At 48.3% G+C, this 18639-nt stretch overlaps 1 protein-coding gene across 2 annotated transcripts in view; it reads right to left on the reverse strand.

Annotated features, from left to right (window-relative positions):
• The window catches only part of LOC142073426 (uncharacterized), a 237246-nt gene that overhangs the window by 190735 nt on the left and 27872 nt on the right, over positions 1-18639 (reverse strand). The window contains exon 2 of one of the 2 annotated variants that reach the window (XR_012670318.1): positions 14087-15596. The exons of the other annotated variant lie outside the window; for it this stretch is intronic. The gene's annotated coding sequence lies outside the window, so the exon portion shown is untranslated. Of the gene's footprint in view, positions 1-14086; positions 15597-18639 lie in introns of those variants that run through there. 2 annotated transcript variants of the gene reach the window in all.

Genomic DNA, 18639 nt, shown 5'->3' on the forward strand with positions numbered 1-18639 from the left:
AAAGGGAGTCCTGCTGATTGTCTGATGGGGTGTACCAATGCCGCACTGGGCCAGTGAAGGTGGCCCACTTGACATGCAGCCCCCTCATGCCCCTGTGACAGTGGCCCTCCCCAATTCCCCTGCCTTCTAGAAGCAGTGGGTGGGCCTGTGTGAAGTTTCTCTGACCCCCACATGCTGGAAGGAGCCTCCCTCTAGGGCCTAAGTGCTGAAGGGAGAAGTTGCAGCATGTGATTCTCAGGGACTCCCTCCCTCACTTTGCCGCCAGCATTTCTCTTCCTGTGAGCAGGAATGGTGTGGGGAGGGGGCAGGAGCATCATACCTTCAAGGTGTGGCCCTATGCACTGGGGCACTTTGCACTGGGGGCTGTGCAGGTGTGACGCTGACAGACCCTGTCATCAGTGGGTGGGATCGAACCTGGAACCCCTGGAGCTTAGTGCATGAGCCTCTACTGCATGAGCTAAAAGCCAACTGGCTCTTAGCTAAGCTTTAGAGCAGACTCACTTATCTCTCTCTAAGCGGTCTTGGTGCCACTAGATGGGACAGAACACCACACCCAGGAGGTGTGTGGGTTACCCAGGGTCGTCACTCCAACCTTGGGCCTGTAGAAATTCCTGTGGGCTTTGCCTCTCCAGTGAAGTGGTGAGCAATTGGGCTGAGTCTGGTACTGGGAAAGGCCGGGCATGGGGACAGGGAGCTCAGTCAGGTGAACTCTCATCCTGAGGGGAGAGATGGAGCAACTGGAGTTTCATCTCCTCCTTCTTCTCTCCCTCCCCCGCCTTGTAGCATCTGGATAGATCAGCTTGCTGGGCAGCGAGCATCTCAGACCTCCTGGGGCTTGCTTTGCCTGGAAGCCATTGGCTATTGTCCTTCGGACTGGCCCTCCACTAGGCAGAATGTAATTAACGGAATTGGAGCTGGGCCAGAAGGCTGGGGCTGACACCCGTACTCGGGCATGAAAAGTGCTTTGGGATGTTGAATGCTGAAAGCCTTGGCTTTTGATGTGTCTGGCAGCAGAGAGCACCTGCATCAGCACACTGCCCCCTCGCACCATGCCGGGGCTTTGGCTCAGCAGCACTGTGCTGGGAAAATCTGCCACTGAGTCACCAGCACCACTTCCTGTAGCACTGAGGTGTCCTTGGATGCGGTCTTCCACCCGGATACCAGCCTGCCCTGATCCTGGGGAGAGGTGAGCTCTAACGCTATAGAGAGGCAGCTTAGACATGAGCTGAGGCCTAACTGATTTGAGTCTGGAGCTGGGAGAAACTGGGTCTGTTCCTACCACTGGCCTAAGGCAAGTCAGCAGATCTCTCTGAGCCTCCCTTATCTCCTCTGCAAAATCAAAGGTGGATGAGAATCCTTCACCACCTTTGCACAGTGTGAGATCAGTGGATGGAGAGTTCTAAATACTAACGTTTTATTAGGTTTCAGAGGAACAGCCGTGTTAGTCTGTATTCGCAAAAAGAAAAGGAGTACTTGTGGCACCTTAGAGACTAACCAATTTATTTGAGCATGAGCTTTCGTGAGCTACAGCTCACTTCATCAGATGTATCTCGATGCCTGAAGGTTTTTTGGTCTAAGTAGGCCACGAGTGAAAGAAATGAAAAGGCGGAAACACCATGATTGTCTTGGCTGGAACTAAGCTTTCTCAAGCAACTCTACCTTCCAGCCGTCAGCAATGAATCCTTCACAAACCTCTTCCACAGGACTGCGTTCTACATTCACCACAACAGGCCCTCTTGAAAGTGATATGACTGGAGAATAAACATAGTCACCTGTTTAAACTGTAGTTGTATATAGTGGTAAGACTTAACAAATATATGAGCTCAAAAATGAACTATTATGTGGTATTAATACTTTCACACCACTTAACTCTCATTAAAATGTACTTTGCTGAATTTAATATGCGACTTCAAATGACACAACATATTAAGTGCTTAATATACTAGAAATTATGAAACTATTCTAGTCTATGTAATACGAAATAATTAGAGTGAATTAAACTTTAGCAGCAGAATGAAGGAAAGGCTTCAATTTTTTTTGACTCTTAAAATAGTTGAATGCAGAAAATAGTCCCTGAAAATAAACAGCCAGTTAGGGTTTTGAAATAATTAAAACAGAAACAGCCTGGAGTGTCTGTATTGGACTCTGTGGCGAAGTCTAGATTATGGAAAGCAGAAGGCCTGTTAGCTTTAGCGATGGAGTTGTTCTTTTAAGCCAATGGTGGACCGTTTCAATGAGCTGAACACTGCACCTCCGGTCTTGCCCAGACTTCTTAAGTGCCATTTCTCTATAGCATGCATGGCTGTTGGTTTGTGGGAAGTATATGTGATTGTTCCCAGCGACAGGGCTGATACTGTTTTGGACTTTAACTGTAAAACAACTTTTTAGCTTACTTCTTACTGCTGACAACATCAAATAGACACCCTCCTCTGAACTGCTTGTTGTGGGTGCAGTCAGGTCGATGGATATTTAAATGCTTTGAATTATGCCTGCAATTATTCACAGACACCAAGGTAGTGGCAAGATCAGAGGCCAGGCATATGCCCTTTAAATACCAGGACCCACCCCTCTTTCTAAGGTGCCTGTCCCCACAGCAATTCAGCACTAATACATGTGAAGATCACACTGAGCTTTGACAAGATTAGGACTTAAACACCTCCCCTTCTCTTGTTCTGGTTTCTGTGCCAGGTGGGCTGAGTGGATGCATAGTCTTAATGCCAGAAGGGACTATTAGATCATCTAGTCTAAATTCCTGAAACTTGGATGCCTTCATAGAAGAGATGCTTTAGCCAAATACAAGAGCTGGAGAATCCACCCCCCCCCCCCCCGGGTAGCTGGCAGTGGAGCAAGTGGATTTTAACTCTTACCAGTATGGTACCAACCCTCCCCACCCCCACCTCAAAAAAGTTCTCTGACTAGAGCCCTGCATGGATACAACCGTATACCTGAGGATGAGGATATCAGCAGATAAAAATGATCTGCTGAGCTGAGGGCTCTCCCAGGAACCACAGCAGTGAAAGGAGCAGAATATGGAGCCACCACTCCCAGGAGCCAGCATCAGCAGCTCCTCCCCCACAGCTGTACCGGCCACCCCTCGCCCTTCCACGCATCTGCATCTCCTGGCTGCAGTCTGAACAGCCCCCCGGGGGGACAGGGCTGGGGGCGGCAGCCCCATGTTCTGCTCTTTACACCGCTGCAGTTCCTGGGAGAGCCCTGGGGTTCAGTGGATACAGATTTCTATTTGTGGCTGTCCCCATCCATGGGTATAAAATTGTATCCGCGCAGGGCTCTACAATTCATTCTTGAAAATGTGCCTTTCAGGTACGGCGTACCGTCAATAAATGTCGTAATGGTATGGCGTACCTGACTGTACCAACTTACTTGCACTGCTGGTACCTGGTTCCAAGAACTAATCACCCTGGCTGTGAACAATTTCTGCCCTAATTTCTCATTTGAATTGGTCTGGCTTCAGCTTTGAGTAGGTGGTGGTTATGCCTTTCTCTGCTAGACTGGAGAGCCCTTTAGTACCATGTCTCCCCATGAAGGTCAGTGGACACACACTGAAATAAAGTCCTCTCTGTTTGCTTTTGGATGTGCTAAATGGATTGAGCTCACTTAAGTCTCACTATAAGGCATTTCCTCCAGTCCTTGAATCATTTTTGTGGCTCCTTCTGCACCCTCAGATCACTCTGGTGATTTCAGGCCATTGTGTATCTGCACAGCTGGGCCCTGTCCTGATTTCCAGTGACAGGGAGTTCCACACCCTAGGACCTTTGGTGAGAAATTTTTGGGAGTTTAACTCAGGGGGCTCAACCACAACACTTCAGCAGCTGGTGAAAGGGAGGAAATAGTTTGGTTAGAGTCGGGGTGGCCTAATCTGGGCTGAATGTGGGGGCACCCAGTGGGCCTGCTTGTGTTTCACATGGGGGTGCAGGTGGCTCATGGAGGGGGCAGCGCACAGCGCTTCACCCAGTGTTTTCTACCTGGAATGAATGAAATGAAGAGACGAGATGGGACTAGGGCCCGGACCCACAAAACTATTAAGGCTCCAGACTTCCAGTGCTCTCAATGGAAGTTAGGGACCTAAATTCCTTTGCAGAGCTGGACCGATCTCTCTCTGCTCAGATCAAGACTTAACTTTGCATGCTGGAGGGGTTTGTGGGCAGCAGCTCCAGATTAAGGATAAAGACCAGTGGCGATCTACTCCATTAGATGTAACCGTCAGGTTCCTGGCAAATTGCTGGGTAACTTGGGTGTCCTTGTGCTAAGGCTGTGTTCTCTTCTCTTACCACAGTCTCACTAGTCCTAAGGCCTGCCTTCCCCAGAACACATCACAGGTTGGCTAGCCCTCTAAGGTGAGCAGCAGCTATGCCCAGCTGATCCTGATCTGGTGGCTCAATTACTATTAGTGACCTCAGCTGTGGGAGGCTCAGAGAGGCCTACACAGGGAGAGAAGAGAATGCCCTCAGGGAGGGGACAGGGAGTTCTCTCTGTCTGGGAGGAGCCTGGTGAAGGTAGGCTGAAGAGGACCTTCAGGGAGTAGGTGCTGAGATAGGGCCTGTAAGAAGCAGGGAGACCCCCTGGGAGAAGCTGTTGGGGCTCTTGGGATGGGGAGGCAGTTGTGGTCCTGCTGGGAAGAAGGAACGTTGGTGTAGCTGAAGAGGGGCAGAAGACCAATTGGTTTAGATGTTTGGATTCAGTTGGACTCTGGTCACCCTGGAAAAGGATTGACTTTAGATTGTGACCAGGCAGTACTTAATTTGTAATGGCAGAGGGGCTGGTGCTTAAGCAAATTTTTTACTTTCATAACTGATGCGCCAAGCCTAGAGGTGTCAGGGCTATGAACTGCCAAACCTAGAGAAGCCAGGGCTCAGCCCTGGCAAGCCCTGGCACAAATTAAACACTGATTAGAGGGCCAAAGGAGTGAGCTACCTGGGGCACTAGAGATGTCCTGATGCCAGTGAATACTATGGCAGTGAGTAGAATGATTTACAACACTGTGACAGAGACCCCTTGGCAAGGGGTCCTTAGTTCTTTTCAAGCCACTCTGGTCTCAGGCCTGAGAAACTCGCTACACCAAATGTGCCTTGCAGGGTACTTACCTCATGTTACCCATTATAGATATCTACAGAAAGCTCATGGCTTATCGAGACTCAATCATTGCAAGGTGTGTATACGAGTGATATTTAAGGAATAATGAAATTCTACTGAAAGTATGTTTTATGGTCTTGGAGTAAAAGTTAGTAACCGGGGGATGATGTCTGTGATGGCCCATTCCAGGAGGAGGGAGTTGTCACTCATCCCTAGTTAGCTGCTGTTGTAATGCAGGGCTCAATTGTCCAGCTTTGCTAGATCCCAAGACTAGCCATGGAAAATCACCAGAGAAAACTGCAACAATCAAACCCCTTGAAACATTACAGTAGACAGGGAGTCACCTTGCCTATGAATAAGGCAAAAAGACCATTTCAGTATAACACAGAGCGATGCGATGCACTCTGGATCCATTTGCTGAGGAAACGTCTTGTGGTGGCTTCATAGAAGTTTAGATTCTGTTTCCTGTGAATCCAGCCAACTTTGCAACGGACTGAATTTTGGGGGGGAAACTTACTTGATCAGTTAGGAAAGTGTAGGCCCTAGTTGACATTTTATTTTGTTGGGAAACTATTTGTTTCCACCACTCTTATTTTTAGGTGAATTTCTGCTCTGTTTTAAATAACCCTTCTCTTGTTTTATTACAAGTTCTGTATGTTACACAGGGGTGGTGATTTAAGGTGAATCTGGGGTACACTGCTCCTCTGGGGCAGGGGATCTGGGATTTCTGTGAGTAGCCAGTGTCAGGGGCAGGTTATCATAGGGGACTGTTTCAAGGGGACTGGAGTGCACTGCTTCTGAATCAGCAAGGCAAAGACAAGGCTGGCATAACCTGGAGGAGACTGCTTGAGTGCCTGAAAGGCTGCTGGTGTTGGGGACCTACCACCAGTTATCATGAGCAAAACTCCCTCCCACTGGAGGAAGGGGGGAACAAGATCACTCACAGTCCTGAGTAGCCAGAGAAGCATCACCAATACCCCTCCTGGACACTCCTTTTTGGAGGGCTCCTAGATTGCTTTTCAACTTTCTATGGTGTGTTTGTTTTGGAGGAGCTTTTGACTTGGGAACTTATGTATCAGTTTAATGCCTGGAGGTCAGGAGTTCCCAAACTCTTTCACATTTAATAGCAAATGTCTCAAGACTTCACCTTGCTGCTAATTTGTGATCACATGAGCCATGTCCTCAGCTGCTGGTGCTCAGACACCATCCCTAGAACTAGAGATGTGTGATTAATGGATTATTATTATTTTGGTTCACTGGTTAGTTTGAAAAATGGGGGTGGGAGGAGAATCCATTTCAGGTCAAACCAAAACTTTTTGGAATTCCTTTGGAGAACTAAAGGCTTAAAAAAGGAGATAAATGGAACATTTTTCTATTTGATAAAATAGAAACATTTTTGTTTTGATTAGTCCATTTAAAAACATTTATATTTTTAAAATACAGTTAAAGGAAACTTGGAATGAAGAAAATCACCATGTTTTGTTTTTACAAATGGCAAACGAGCTCTTTATTGCATGCCCGTGTGAGTTCTGCAAGCTCCAGGCTGCCTGTGGGCTGTCCAGATGTGTCTGGGCTCCGCATGGCCCCCAGCTGTGCACTCGCTGTCAGGCAGCCACTCCCAGCTGCTTTGCAGCCTGGCTGCTTGCAGTTTAGGGTCACAGCCAAGGGCAGAAGCTGTTTGTTTTTTTGATTTCGAGAAAGTGTCCTGTGTGCAGGACGCTAGGTCATGTCACAGCAAGACAGTGGGACGTCATTGGGGTCCACTCCCAAAACCCACAGACCCCTGATGGTCATCCCATTTCAGATGGACTTGAGCCAGCGGGACTTAGAAAGGGGGTCCCATTATTCTCTGAATGGGTCAATCTGTCAGGGATGATCCTCAAGGAGTCCACTTACCTTGGGCACACCAGCATTACTTGGGCCTCAGTGTCCCTCCATCCGTGGGCCTTTTCCCTATCCACCAGCGTTTAACTGATTCCCTTTTGGGATCTGACACAGTCAGGGTTATTGACTGGACCACCAGGTTCTGGTGTTGGGAGTGCAGGTCTCTGCCACCTGGACCTGACCTCCTAGCACGGGGCAGTGTGTTGCCTTGTGTCAATAAATATATTGGCTCCCCAGCTTCCTTGTTTGGGCCCCCTTCAGAGCCTGAGCTCCAGCCTCAGCCACAACTTCAACATGCTGCCTGCACAGCTCTTTTTAGGGCGCTAGCTGCACCCCCGCATGTCAACACTCTGGGTGGCTTGCTCCCGTGGACTGCATAGAGAGGTCCCCGCTGATAGCGGCTGGGGGAAGTGGGCCCTAGTGACCAGGCTCAGCTGAGACCCCCACCCCCCACCCCCAGCTCCTTTTTTGGAAATTCAGACTTGAGCAACTGGATGATCCCTCTCTGGAAAAACCTAGAGCTGCGGCAGACCCCCTGGCAGCCCCCTGATAGGAGGGGCTTGGAGAGGCTTCTCTGGGAAAGTTGAGCCATTGGGCACATGGAGACAAGTGGTAGTACCACGAAAGTACTGTCTTAGGCTACTAACCCTGACCCCTGCTCTACCCTTCTCAGGACCCATGGGAATATAGCGCTTACTCCAGAATGTCTACAGGCCTCAGGATTTTGAGGCCGTGAGAAAATCCTCTGATCCCTGTCAGAGGATGGGAAAGGGCTGGGATAGGGCAAGGCTGCCCCTATCCCTTTCCCATCATAGAGGAAGCCTTTTAACTTGATTATCATACACATTGTAAGGAAAGTGGTCACTTTAGATAAGCTATTACCAGCAGGGGAGTGGGGTGGGGGAGAGAATCTTTTGTAGTGGTAAACACCCATTTTTTTCATGCTTTGTGTGTATAAAAAGATCTTCTGTACTTTCCACAGTATGCATCCGATGAAGTGAGCTGTAGCTCACGAAAGCTTATGCTCAAATAAATTGGTTAGTCTATCTAAGGTGCCACAAGTCCTCCTTTTCCTTTCAGAGGGTCACTGTGGACATTGGGTAACTTTGCTAAAGGACCCCACAAACAGGGACAAGTGTTTTCTAGTGGTGGTAGACTACAACACATGATGCCCACGAGCAGTGGCTCCCTCTTTTATAGAGGCAGACAAGGTGGCCAGCACCTTACTAGCCTGGTCAGCTGGGTAGGGTTTTCCTGTGAGGTTTTGATTGATCAGGGGGTCAGACTCTGTCTGCTCTTCATGAGGAACTATAGGAGAAACATGGGGGTTCAACACTTCCTATTGTCTTTCTACCTCCCACCCCCCACAAATGGGCCAGCTGAGCAATTTAATAGAACCCTTAAAACAAGGTTGAAAGCTTTTGGGGACCAACACCCTAGTGACTGGGATAAACGTTTACCAGATCTGCTGTTTGCCAACTGGAAGGTTCCTTAGGAATCCACAAAGTCTCCCTTTTGAACTGCTCTGGGGGTGGAGCACACAGGGCCGCCCTGGACCTAATGCAGGAAGGGATAACCTCTCCTGAAGAAGAGCCCATAGGGGAGTGTTTGGGTAAACTCACTGAGCTCCTGGGTTTGCCTGAGAGAATTTAGCTAGAGCTCAGGGGAAACAAGAAATCTGGTCTGATCACCCCGACATATGGTATGGGGGACTGAGTGCTGGCACTCCTTCCAGTGCGAAGGAGTAAACTCCCAGCTGCCTGGGAAGGGCCCTTTCAAATCCTCCGCTTGACGAGGGGAACGATGTGGTGGAGCTGTTTAATTGCTCGACAGGCACTGAGCGTATCCTGTGAATGACTCTAGCTAGTGCAGGCACTGGGAGGATGAAGGACAGGATCCCTAGATCAATCTGACAGCAGAAACGGGGACCAGCCCTCCCGCCCTGGCCTCTGATCACTGAATCCCCACACAGCAAGCCGAGGGTCCTCAACAGGTGTTTTCCAGTAGGGCTGGATGCACCTCACTTGCTGTCCACCTGGTGGAGATGGGACCTAAAGCTCCGATTAAAAGCTCACCTGTCAGGGTTCCCAGGAAAACAACCCAGAGTAAGAAATTGCTGACATGCTGGAATTAAGGGGGATCCAACAGCCAAATGGTCCATGAGCATTCCCTGTAGTAGGGGTACCTAAGGAGGATGGGTCAGTTAGAGTCCGTGTGGATTACAGAAAGCTCAGTATTATTACCGGGTCAGAGGCATACCCCATGTTTAGAATGCCCGAGATACTGGCCATGTTCGGGGGGCAATTACTAACCACAGCTGACCTCACTAACCATTATTGGTAGGTAACTTTGCACTCAGGGCTGGTACACCTAAAAACTAGCTCGATCTAGCTAGATCACTCAGGGCTGTGAAAATTGCATGCCCTGTGTAAGACTAGTAAGCCAATCCTAACCCACACTGACAGGTTTCAGAGGAGCAGCCGTGTTAGTCCGTCTTCGCAAGAAGAAAAGGAGGACTAGTGGCACCTTAGAGACGAACCAATTTATTTGAGCATCACTCCGTGAGCTGTAGCTCACAAAAGCTTATGTTGATGGAAGGAGTCTTCCATCAACTTCGCCACCTCCTGCGGGAGGTGGATTAACTATGTTGGCAGGAAAAGCCCTTTCCATCAATGTTGGATGCGTCCACACTGTGGCACTGCAGCGTCACAGCAGCAACGCCGGAGCAGTGCTGGCATGTGGACGTGGCCTCGGATGCCTGGCCCACATCAGCGTTTGCCTTCCCAGTAAGCTGCTTAGAGTTCTTGGTTCTACCTTTCGGCCCCAAGGAGGCCCTGGCTACCTCCCAAGGCTGGTAGACCAGTTGCTCAATGGGCTGGGGGAGGTTTCCCTGGCATATGTAGCTTAGTTTTGGGGCTTGCACTAACAGGAGATAGAGCTCAAATGTTTTTGGGCTTGTTAAACAATTAATTTATACTTTTGCCAATAACTTCTCAGTAACTGAAGAAGCCTGATAAGTTTGCTAAAGAAATCAAACAGCATCTACCATAGTTACCCAAAGTCCCTAGAGCACTATTTATTTGACACATTTGTATATGAGGTGCATGCTAGGGAGGTATGAATAAAATATTTTAATAGCCTCCTTTTCTGTTACAGGAATTCTTCAGATCCCACCTGCTGTGTCGTCAAGAAACAAATTCTTTGGAAAGTCCAAGGGATTAAAGACAAAAGTATCCCAAGAAAACTTTTCTTAAACAAAAAAAAACATAATAAACATTTTTTGTTTGGTATTTTTGCTTTTGTTGAGTCACTGAATGGATCTGTCCAGTTTGGATGCAGGTTACTGAGTCAACACTTGTCAATCACTTTAGGAATTAGATATTGGAGCAATTTTTACACTAGCTCAAGAGTCCCAAAGTCACTTAGGCTCCTAAGTTGGTTTTGAAAATGGGATTTAGGCACATAGGAGCCTCAGTGAAAGTCAATGGAAGTTAGGCACCTAAGTCACTTTGAAAGTAGATCTTGGGTTCCTAAGTCACACAGGAACTTTTGAAAATTTAACTGTTAGAAGGGGATTTTGGTGGCACTCTGGGAAGGCAGAGGAAAGAGCAAAATTCAGTCAGCCAAAATTATACCGTGGTGTTAGCCAGAAAGAAGACTTTCTCATTTGTTTGCAAAGGGCATGGAGCTGTAATGAGGATTGGTTAGGACGTGGAGCCTGGACAGTCACAAATACAGTAAATGCTAGATTAGATATTTGGGGTTTCTGTTTTAAAATCGACTTCAACAGTGCTCTGATTCTTGAGTTATATGTAAGTGTCCAGGCAGGGGAATGTGATCTTGGCACTAAGCCACTGGAAGCTAAAGGCCTCAGCCTGAACATGAATAGGATGCTGGGGCTGAAGGGCTGCATTTTCCATGAGAGAATAATCCAGTTTCACTCTCCCTGAGTCTATAGGACAAAGGGACCCCATTTCCTGGAGTGGCACTGACCGCTGAAGGCAATTGGTCACTATTCTTTTTATACAGTGCTTTACAAACACAGAGCCATGTTCCCTCCACTGAATATCTTGAACTCTGTGTAAACCAAGACTAATACTAGAAACAAAGGAAACCAGCTCAGGAAAAGGAAGTGCTGTGGGTTTTGTGACAGTTTATTCAGTTTGCAGTAGAACAGGGATGTTGTGCAGGGATTGCCCCCCTTATTCAGCATGGCAGCAATCCTGGGCCGTGTCCCATATTCTGTGCAGCAAGAGCAATCTCCTATCCTTACATGCAGGACAAACTGTAGGACACTTAGACCCTCTTCACAGAAGACCAGAAGATAAGAGACCATGTTCCTAAGTAGGGCAGCCACATTGTGGTGGTGGGTTTATTATTTATTTGTATGACAGTAGCAGCTAGAAGCCCCAGCCATCACCAGGATCCCATTGTGCTAGGTGTTGTACGAACAGAACAAAAGGATGGTCCCAACCCCAAGGAGCTTACAGCCTAAGTAGACATTAGAAACCAGTTTAGCTGGAACCATGTCTATTTGGATTTGCATGTCTTGAATTGTGGGCCCAGTCTGTGGTGTACAGAACCACACACACAGGGTGAGTTAATGTATTTTATTGGACTAACTTCTGTTGATGAAAGAGAAGTTTTTGAGCCCCACAGAGCTCTTCTTGGCTCAAAAATTTGTCTGTCTCTCTCTCTCTCTCTAACAGAAGTTGGTCTAATAAAAAGATTACCTCACCCATCTTGTCTCTCTAATATCCTGGGACCAACATGGCTACCACTACACTCCCCCCCTCCTCTTTAAAGTTTCCAACTAGCTGTGCCAACTTTTGCAAATGAAAATATTTTATGCAACTCAGCCAGCTTTGGGTTTCAATGTAGAAATGAGATCAGCAGAGCATTTCTGCAGAACTTTCTGTGCAGTGTAACTACTTGCTGTCTCTCACCGGATAGAGTTGTGTAGCTTGGGTTTAGTTTCCTAATGAAACTTGTAACAGCTGGTCCCATACAAGATCTTCCGGTCCCACGCACTCAGGTAAAACTACTGTGATCCAGAAAGCTTGAGACTGGCTAGCTTTATTCTGAGACTCACCTTTACTTCAGTGGGTTCAAGTAAACCTGACGTGGTGTAGAGAACAGCAATTGGCAACTTGACCAGAGCTTCCAGCTCTGACAGAGAGGTACAAGAATCTTTTGAGTTAATTGATCATTGTGTCAAGTTTTGAGGTCCTTACTCAAGCAGAAATGCCAGTGACTAGTCCCTCAGCATTTGGACCTTCCTAAGATATAACCCATCTAGGGTTCGTAGAAGACTGAGTATATGTAGGGCTAATCTATATGCAGAGTTATACTGGCTTAATTTAAGTTGTCGCTTTAAACCAGTTGAGTTAAATTTGTGCAGAAGGCCACATGGCCACCCTTGCTTCAGTTTAGCTTAAACTGATTTGGAGTAGGTTTCAACTCAACCTGCACTTAAACTGAAACAAGAGCGTCCATACAGATCTTTGCATGGGGTTAGTAAAATTGGTGCAAGTCTGTGTGTGGATAGGCTCATGGCAGGTGAGGACTTGATTGCACAACTGGCTATGTAAATGCAACTGCACAGCATATGGAATTGGGTACATTTCTGTACTCAAGCAAATCACTTGCTTTAAAAATAGCTTTTGTTTTTTGTTTTTAAAGGCTAGGGCAAGGGGTTGACTTGCTCTAACTGCTAGGCCTCCCTCCCCCTGAACAGCCACCTTGATCCTGCATTGCAAACGGATGGACACACATTAATTACCAATACTGGAAAAAAGCCATAGCCAGATAGGGTGTGAAATCAGAGCATCTTGGGGCTTTACAGTATAGCTATAAAGAGAAGCCTGATGGTTCCTGTGCTAGTGAAGACACTGGGCATAAAGAAAAGCTAAGTGAACAAGTTCAGACTCCCCTCAGCAAGTTTATGACAGTGGAAAGTAAATTTGTGGCATTTAAAGAAGGAGCAGCTGCTGGCCCCACGGTGGCAGGCTGTGTGTATCTTTCAGGTCAGCCACTAGATGCCTTTCCTCCCAAACTGAATGGAGAAACGCATATTCTTTCTGCTTGTCAAACCAGACCAGGCTTGTGCTCACACAGTCGATAAAGGATGCGTGCCATGTGGAATGTATTTCTGTTTACAGCCTATTCCGCAATCATGCATCTAACAGGCTTTGCTCATTGTCTGCAGACCTATTTCTCACCAATCACAGAGGCCTGCGGGGGTCCCCCCAGATACGTATGGATTGAATGATGAGCGGATTGTCACTCCCCTCCTACGGGCCTGTACATTCTCACTTAGCAATGTCTGCTGTGTGCATGAAACCAATCAAATGGCAACGTCTGGTTCCCTGATATTTCCAGGCAGACCTGGCTCGGTGTTGGGGAGGGAGAGCAGGGTCAACAGGTTTTGAGAGGGAGGGTGAAAAGGGATTAGGTAGGTGTGAGAGTGGCAGACTTCAGGGAGGCTGAGAGGGGAATCGGGGACAGCCAGCAATAGACTGCATGACAGGGCAGAGAAGAGCAGGTGGAGAATAGCATGACTTTGCTGGGGGAGGGTGCTGCTGGGACACGAGAGGATAGGAGGGGTCACAGATTACAGGCAGGAGTAGGTTCCAGCTGGGAGCCAACCCCAAAGCAGCCTGTCAGAGTGGGGAGCCTGGAGAAGGCCCCGCACTGTCCATTCTCACTCCAAACCCTGATTCAGCCTTGGACCAAACCGCAGCATCAAACCCTAACTTGGATCTAACCCCCCTGCTTTGGTCTATCACTGCTAAAATACAAGCAGACTCCCAGCTCCCCAGCCACAAGAAACCCATGGAGCAATTTTTTTTTTTTTTTAATCGCTAGGACCTGCCCCCAGTCATGCTGTTGCCGGCACCCAGTGCCGAGAGGCTGAACAACAGCTTGAGTGGTTTGTTACTCGGTGTGCTACCCTTATAAGGTGGGAGTGTGGGGGCCGAAGGGGACACCGGCTCTGCCATTACAGTGGGGGTTGGGGGTCTGGGGACTAACGTTAGCTGCTACCGAACCAGTCGGAGTTAGATTACAGTGCTGTAAAATATCTGGTCGAGTACATAAAGTTAGAAACAAATGCGCATACATATGTTTATTTTATTTTTTTGTTTTTTGACAGAACAGGAGTAACTGAAGGATTGTGTTGTAATTAATTGACCCTCCTGGTGGCCACCACTCCTGGTCCTCTAGTTGATATTGAGGCCAGTCAACTGTACAGAATCATTTTAATTGGCTTTTAGTTATTGGATCCGCACCAAATACCTTTCAGTTTGCTAGAATGCACTTTAGGGGCGTACACCGTGCCCTAACCTCTGAGCTCTGTCTCTGTCCCATACCTACAGGGTAACTCTGGGCGTCCCCAGGTTTTAACAGAGCATACAATCCGGATTTTAAAAGGTTCCTACCTTATCCAAGGGACCGGTTCTTCACCGTGGCCTGCAGCTGCTTCTCCCCCATGTCTAAGGGACCGGTTCTTCACCGCTGTCCACAACAGCTTCTCCACTATATGAGTGCGTTGCACCGTTGTGCCCTCTGGGGTCGATCAAATCGCGTCTCCTCCGAGGCCCCCGATGAACTCACCGGTGCGCGCTGGGCGTCGGTTCTCGCCGCAATCCTTGACCTCCAGGAGGGGTCCGGGCAAGGCTAAATTGCAGCCTCGTCGCCCACCCAGGGACGCCAAAAGCTGTTGCCGGCACCCAGTGCCGAGAGGCTGAACAACAGCTTGAGTGGTTCGTTACCCGGTGTGCTACACCCAATAATTACAACGGGGTGGAGAAGCAGAAAAGTTTATTTGCAGCTGCAAAAAGGTACAGGGAGAATAAAATCTCAAATCCTGCACAACAGAACAGGAAGTTACACAGGCTTTTATACATTCTTTTTTTTAGCATACTTATTTAATAGCAAGCTGCCCCAAGTATCCATATAGCCAGCCAATCCAGTTTCCAGCTAGTTTCCTGATTTTTTGTATTATTTGTTAAACTATACATAAAGCTGCTTTATTTAGCATTGTTCTTTTATATTTTTTTTGTTTGGCCTTGCTTAATTTCAGGCAGTCTGACGCTGCAACATACTGTTGCAGATTCTTAGCATAACTGCTGTGTGTGCCTTCAGGCGGTGGGGCCAAGGACACTTGGGCCTAGTACGCAGAGCTGCTGCGAGTGCCTCCAGGCAGGAGGGGGGGCCAAGGACACCGGGGCCTAGTGCCAGGGGGCTTCATCGACACTCGTGGTCTTCCATTCCCTCGAGTTACCTAGTGGCCATGCCCCAGTGTTCCCAACAATACCATGGTCTAGGGGCTGCCGCTTCAAACAGGTGCTTGCCCAGATCTCGGGTGGTGAGGACAGAAGATTGCTTGAAGAGGTTAATTGGTGCGTTGTTACTTGCAGTCCAGCTCTCGGCTGTGCCTTTCTTCCAGCGGCGGTTGTCTCTCTGAGCTGAAGGTGCTTAACGTTTGTTCACCTGGTAGCACCAAGAAGGATGCTTGTGCAGCCAGCACCTTGCACCGTCTGAGGGCAGGAATGGTCTCGTTAATCCCCATCCCACAGGTCTCTCTCTGGTGACTCCACTCTGGTGGGTGTCTCTTTAGGCTGAGGCGGTAGATGGGGAAACAGGGTTTTTGTTGGCACTAGCTGGCCCCTGCAGGCTGTCAGCAGGATCCTGATCCTCAGGGTGGTCTCTCTAGGACAGGGCTGAGGTACAATGATGGGGGAGCGTGGGGAAGCTTGCACCATTCCTGCCTATGCTCTGGGATAAATGGAAGCCTTCAGTCCCTAGGACCGTCAGTCCATCCCCTTTGCTGAGCACTCCATTTACTGACAAGCCTGCCAAACATTGCACATTTCCCCCATACATTCCTGGCTTATTTTAGTCTGTGACTACTCGCTACGTAGACATAAAGCCCCAGTCACTGGGTTTGCTCCCCAGTGGGGTGCCTCCTTGGGGCCACATCTTGGGATTAGCACCAGTCAGATCTGACACCCCCTTCTGACAGTCACTCACACCACATCCCCCCTTGCTCCCTGGCACTCTCAGTACTCTGTGATTCAGCCCTCCGGCCAGGGCACTGTACAGTCCTCCGCCTCTGGGGTATTAAAATTCCATGAGATCAGCTGCCCACATGCTATTCCAGACAGTATTCCATCCAAGGCCAGGTCCTGGGCTACTTTTCCAGTGGCTGGTAGGGGAACCTAAGCCTGCCCATTACTCTGGGTTTCAGCCCAAGGACCTTATGTGCAGCAGCTATGATCTGCTCGCTTCCAGATCCCATGCTATTTCCCTAGACTCCTTCCCACTTCCTTCCCTATTTTCTGCACCCCGTACTCCCTCCTCCTAGGGAGTAACTGTAGACTGGCATCCCCTCTCTCACTTCTTGGCAAATTCCCTAACCCCCACACAAACCACCTATCACCCAGCACAGGAAATAACCACACGCTCCTTCCACTGTAGCTCCCTTCTGGTCTCAGCTTTATAGAATCATAGAATATCAGGGTTGGAAGGGACCTCAGGATTCTAGTGTTTCACCACCCTCCTAGTGAAAAAGTTTTTCCTAATATCCAACCTAAACCTCCCCCACTGCAACTTGAGACCATTACTCCTTGTCCTGTCCTCTTCTACCACTGAGAATAGTCTAGAACCATCCTCTCTGGAACCACCTCTCAGGAAGTTGAAAGCAGCTATCAAATCCCCCCTCATTCTCCTCTTCTGCAGACTAAACAATCCCAGTTCCCTCAGCCTCTCCTCAGCCTCTCCTCATAAGTCATGTGTTCCAGACCCCTAATCATTTTTGTTGCCCTTCACTGGACTCTTTCTAATTTATCCACATTCTTCTTGCAGTGTGAGGCCCAAAACTGGACACACTACTCCAGATGAGGATCTTATCCCTTTATGCAGACCTAATATACTCCTTCCCAGCTGAATGTCATCTTCCATCAGGCTTTATTAAGCCCTGGTTCTCCTCCAGGTGCAGCATATAAGGTTAATTGACCTAACTTAACTTGCTCTGCCTTGGGTGGGAGTGGACATCCCATCACACCCTCTTGGGAGGGTCACTAAACAGCATAAACTCCTAGACTCCCCTGAGAGAGCTGACCACCAGTTCTATGAAAAAGCATCTGTTGAGGAGTTTTATTTTGACTTTTAAGAGTGGGTGAGTACATAGCTGGTGAGTTATATGGGCCTATGGTGCCCATGCTCCATCAATATTTAGGAATATGGGCCCAGCTCCACCAATGTTTAGGCTTATCATGCTTGGGGGGGGGGGCAGTGCTTCAGGGGGATATGGGATCCAGGGTAGCCTGGTGCTAGTAACAGTGATTGAGTTGGCTCCACCCCACCCCACTCTGTCCTACCCTGCTAGCTCCTGCTGTTGCTCAGGGGGTAGAAGCTGGAAAGAGGTGGGGTTGGGGTTGGGGTAGGGGTAGAATGAGGGCAGGAAGGGGGCAGAGCAGGGGCTGGGCTGCTCACTGCTGCCGGTGCCAGCCCCCTGCTAACTCCTTAGGCTGTCCTGGACCCTGTTCCCGCCCCCCGCAAAGTGTGGGGCTTGATGTGGTTGCCCTGGTCTGTCCTATGAATGGGACGGCTCTGCTTGGACCCATTCTGGGAACCACCAAAAATTATACAAACCTGGCACCCATGGGTGAGTACTCTGTGTCTGTGAGCAGATCCAATGTGCTCCTATTTGGTTAGTGGTTGTCTCTGTGTGTTTTAGTACTGAGACTTTTTTGGAATAGAGCTCAGGAACTGCAATAAATGAATGTGTAAAACTATGCAAAAATATTAAAGAAAATCCAGGCGGACTGATATATGCACCAAGTTAGCAAGCCCTTTGTTTGTAATCCCATGGCAACTCATCCAAAGCAAACATTATGAGTCATGTCAGACTTTGGTTGCATATTTGCCATAAACCATTGCCAGGGCATCCAGAATAGCACAGTGCTGGGACTAGGTCTACTCCCTTGAAAAATAACCCTTGGCAATAACTCTGTCCTCCCTAATAAAAACTCATTTTCACAGCCCTAATCAAGTTTTCCAGAGCAGGGGTCCAAATTAGAAACTGTATGCAGGATATTTGACCTAAGAGAACAAGCCTGACTTTTTCATTAGAGAAGTGCCCTGGCTGGAAACTTCCAGGTATCGCAGTGGTTCACGTATAGGGGAAAGTCAGATTAAGCTTTACAGTAGAAGACTCTCACTTACTAAGATGTAATCAAATTCAAACTGTCTCCTGTTGCAAAGCAACATGGTCTCCTTTGGGAATTCTTTTCCAGCAATGGGGATGATGTGGGGGGAGTCACTTAAAAAAACCCCAACCCCACAGACTTGTAAAGAAAAGTCCTTTGATAGGTCTCTAGTTTAACGGGGGCTGGAAGGGGAAAAAAGAGCAAATGAGGGGGGAAAGAAGAGACGTGTTCTATGAAACGAAACTACCTTCTCAGCTAACAAGAGCTACTTCTTATTCATAAGACAGGCCTGGGCCACAATAAAGCTTGTGCCCATGTTAGTACTTCTCAAACAAGGGATTGCCAGACTTCACCAGACCAGCAGTCCATCTAGTCAGTTATCCTGTCTCTGACAGTGTCCAGTACCTGCTTTGGAGGCGCAATAATATATGTGGAAGGCAGCTGTGGCATA

The sequence above is a fragment of the Caretta caretta genome, chromosome 10 (genome assembly GCF_965140235.1).
Source record: "Caretta caretta isolate rCarCar2 chromosome 10, rCarCar1.hap1, whole genome shotgun sequence".
Taxonomy (NCBI): Eukaryota; Metazoa; Chordata; order Testudines; family Cheloniidae; genus Caretta; species Caretta caretta.